Here is a 4,814-nt window from a genome sequence, read left to right as displayed (position 1 = left end):
CAAGAGGAAAAGCAGCGTCTCTGCCTACTTCCTCACAACCTCGTCTCTGATAGGTCAGCGCTCTGAGCTCCTCCTCTCCTATTGGCTGGCTCTGCTGTCCTTCAGAACGCTTCTTGGTCGTTCAGTGTGTCGCTGCTTCGGGATCAGAGGACTCAAATCAAGTGAAACAAATCTTCTGACAGGGAAAAAGTTCATGCAGGAGTTTTTTAAGAGCTCAGAGGGCCACATGAAGGTAAGAACAGCTACTAACAGTGTTTTTATGTTGGCGGTGTGGAGCTGGGGAGTTTCAAACAGTTTTTAAAACCGTGTTGTTTGCTCCAAAAGAAGAAAAGAAAGAGGAAAAAAAAGATGTAGCTAAAGTAGTCAAGGCTACAGGCCGAACCGTTTGGACTGGTAACACTAAATGCGTTTTGTTCGTGCAAAACTACAAAGTGTTTACTCTTAGAAAACAACTTTTCATCTCCTCTTTACCTCCTGCAGTCTAATGACCGTTTGATCTCCGTAATGGCGATGATTGACTTCACTACTGGCTCCATTTGTTGAGATAATTAACTTACAACAAACTAAATTTACGGCTAACAGCTACTGAATTTGTGTTTATTGTGACTATTTTAAAATCAGGCCGCGGTAGAAAGGCAAGCTAGAAAGGAAGCAAGTGGCCTGTGCAGAAATTAGGTTGGCTGATAAATCCAATTTAGTATCCAGACATGCTGCATCTGGTCACCAACCATCCTGCTGCACAGCAGAACCAGGAAGCTCAGACTCCCCTCAGATGACCCACATTTCATGTTAAGAGTTTGTGGTTTCACAGTCTGTGACATGAATTTAAACAAGAGGATGAGGTTTTCTTTGTACATTTGCTCTAAAAGCAGCTGGAGGTTGTGGGAAAAGGTTCTTATGAAGACATGTAATTTAAGTGTAAAACATTGCACTCGCTCTGGATATTGTAAGTATGATGACTCTTGTTATGATTCATCATGAGCTTGAAGGCTTAAAATGTCTAATAAGGAGAATATTTAATGCACTTTGGCCACAAGCAGAGCTCACAAACCTGGGCCCCTGTATTAAAGCATGTGTTTCTGCTGTGTGTGTGTGTTTTTATCAAGTTTACAGTGTTGCAGACGAGGCACATGGCTGACCAAGCTTAAAACAAACATGGATAAAAGGATTATGGGCACAGGGCTTTCGTCATCGGAAGTGGAGCCAGGAGAATGAGTGGGAATATTTGTATTTCCCATGCTATCAGTCAGTGTTTTGTGTGCCCCCATTATTACCAACTCCAACTCAAGAGGATTAGGAGGAATAATATTAAAATGATGAGGATCTAAACAAGTACGATGACACTCACAGGCTCCGCTGGTCCAGACAGCTCTCATAACACAGCGTACACTCGTCTCACAGTGATTATGGTGGCCTGTGAAATTAGCAAGCAAGCCTGTAAAGCAGAACCAAGGGAGGTATGTGTGTGTGTATGTGCTGTAGTTTAATTAGCATTTACCCCTGTGGTTAAGCCACAGACCATGAGTGCTGCTAAAGGCAGAACGAAAACACTGTGTGCTTTCTTTGTGAGGGGATGCTGCTGTAGGCTGCAGATGCAGTTCAGCAGGGTCATTCCTCTTCACTTCTGCATGTCTACTGATGAGTGTCACGTAAATGCACATTTGTCATGACGATACTCATTTTCAGGCTTCTTTGCTGTGGACACTTTTGACAAGAAATGTGAGCTTCTTTCTTAGATATTAAAGACCAGTTACTGCTGTCTCTCATTATGTAAAAGAGAGATCAGCCCACCCGCCCCTGATGCCTTGATGATGTGGAAAGTTGCAGTGACCACAGAGCGCACAGAGCACGGGCTCATATGAATGCTAGTTCAGGTGTGGATCAACATAGATGGAGATTTTTCAGGCACATAAGAAAAAGAATATTTCAGGCATTTTAAACTGCTGTATTCGTCTGTTGTTAAGCATTCAGTCAGTTTATTGCTCATAATCTTACACATCCCACATGATGATTCTCATCTGAAAAGGATGCTTAGTGTAGGAACATCAACAGCTTTGATCTTATTTCAAAGAGAGGCCCGCATACATTCACTTGGGCAAGAGCGTGGCTGGATGTTGGAGATGTGGACACCGCAGGGCTTGTCAGCAGAACCAACACAGCTGTGAGATTATAGCGCACAGACACTACAAAGAGACCACATCACATGTTCGACACAGAATAAATGACTGCTATAGAACCCATTGTGAATGGCACACGCCGCAGGAAAACAAAGTTAGAGTAATATTATAGTCGACATTCGAAAGTTAGGTTACACGCATATCATATTGCCTCACAGATACAGAAGTTTGAAGCAGTCTCATATTTGATATTTGAAACATCAAATGTTTGTGAGCAACTTAAATGAAAAGCGTTGATTTGTGCTATTGGTAAATATCTAGCGTTTTCTAGAGATATTTTAACAGTTTCTTTTCATACATGAGGATAAAAACATATTTTGCACACTGGCCCTGCTTTGCAAACTCACTCTCTCCTGAGATAATAACCACATACCCAATGACAGCCTATAAATCAGTGGACAGGATCAGATGTCTGCCTAAATGTCTGATCTGGACATGGAAACACAGGGCTTTGTTTCAAGATAAAATTACTGATTGTGGGGAAGTACAAGGAACAAATACGAAAAGTTAAATTGCATTACAGATTAATACGTTGTTCTTTTGTCCTTGCAGTCCAAACTGAACATGGAGAGTTTGACCAAGCCAGAGTTGCTGATGCTTTTCAGCATCCTGGAAGGAGAGCTGGAGGCCCGGGACCTCGTCATTGAAGCTCTAAAGGTAACCCTCATCTGAGCTGGAAACATGACTATTATGTAAAAGTGATTCTCGGCACAAAACTGACAGGCTGGTTGATGTTGTTAGGTTAAATCCAGTATTGAGAGGTTTCCACTGCAGTGATAAACTCTTCAGAGAATTACTACTACTTTCCACTTGTAGAGAGTGTTTGCACACAAATAAAAGTTTCATGCAATTTTCCGGAGAGTTAGATTTTTACACAACATTTAAACCTTTATTTTTGAGAGAATGCATTATGCAGGTGTTTCTGTATGAAGAAAATGTTGTTGTCAGTATTGAGGTTCTACATGTCCCCTTAAAAAAAATCCATCTGTATTGTTTGTAAATCAAACTGCAGGTGTGCGGACATTGCCCAGACCTAAATGAAAATATACAGAATGCTTATAGACAATATGCGATAATAGAGGCCAACCTACTGTGCATGTGGACACCTCCACAATCCAGAATTGTTTTTTAAATTAGAGCAATAGGCCTGTGGTGTCCACTGCTGTGTGTGTGTATGTATGTCTGTAAAGGATGTAAAACCTGGCCTTATAAACAAGCTCCATCTGGGAATACTTGGCATCTGTTCAAGTCACCAATGTAAGGAAAGGTTATCATTTTTATATGGCACACAGAAAGTGGACAAACTGTTGCATACTGACCTGCGGAAGTGGGTCGGGAGGTTTATATGCAGTTACATAGTGTTTAGTGGATTCCTACCAAATGATATGCAATGTGATGATTAAATAGACAATGACAGTAGCTGTCATATGTTGACTTCTTGGTACTTTTTCTTTTCTTTGAAGACATTTTACCTTTGCAATCCATTTTACATGACAGGAATTGAAACTGACAACTCGAACAAATACTAAATTAAAACAGTTACTTTTCAGGCAGATACATGCCTCCACAGATTGTTATGGCAGTCTGTTGATGTCTGCTGCTTCTGTCATATCGCAAGAAGCACGCCTACATTGAAGCAGTGTCACCTAAATGTGAGGAACACAGTCTACACGTGCTTTCCTAGTGTTTGATTGCAAAAAATATGTGGTTATGTAAGATGTAAACAAGGTTAGATTTAACTTATATGAGTTGCATTTTGCTACTGTCTGTGCATGAAGTGAACCGTTTGGGGCATTGTCTCATCATTTTTATTAAGCTGATATGAGTGAGGTTGAACTAAATTAGACATAGCCCCAGTAAACAGTTCACATTATCAGTCCAACACAGAGCGCCTGGATCACACCTTAAGATGTCTTACTTTGGCAGGGTTAATGCTGCATTTCAATTAAGGGATTGCAAGACTATTTTCCCATGCTGTGTCCTGCGCTGGGTGTTAAACATTCACACAACTCTGCCAACTTCATTCTCTCCATTAAAATGTGGGCTTCACAGTCATTACGCTCTTGAAACGCTCTCCACTTTGTTGGTGTAAAATGCACCATTGAAAGAACAAACTGGAGAGGTAGCCAGCGGACTAGAGCGCAGCCATCTATGAGAGCCTGCTGCTGAATGTTCATGTGTTGTGTCTAGACCACATTCCTACATCTCCTCGGGGATCTGGCCATCTAAGGCAAGAAGAGTTACAGCACACATGGCTCCTGATGACTCAATGTGTGTGAGTGTAGGAGTGAACAAATAAACATTGGCCTTAACTGGAGCTGGAGGGAATATGGCTGTGCTTCTCCCGTAGGTCCATCTGTTAACCCATTTATCCCATCCATTGGATCAGTACTGCAGCACTCAGTCTTTGGTGCTTTAAGAAGGGTGTAAGAATCGAATACCTTTTTGCTGTTCTGCTGTTAAGGAATTGAGAGTGGGGAATTTTTGGTTGTGCCCTCACATGAAAAGTAGATTGTTATCAGTACATCATTACCGCACAATTATTTTGTCCTGGGGAACTCTCTCAGCATGGGTTTGTGAAAGTCTGTGGAAAAAACTGCTATCAAATTTAGTGCAGATGTGGTCATGCTAAGGAAG

Source organism: Parambassis ranga, chromosome 5 (assembly GCF_900634625.1).
Source record: "Parambassis ranga chromosome 5, fParRan2.1, whole genome shotgun sequence".
NCBI classification, from domain to species: Eukaryota; Metazoa; Chordata; class Actinopteri; family Ambassidae; genus Parambassis; species Parambassis ranga.
This window is presented reverse-complemented; position numbering follows the sequence as displayed.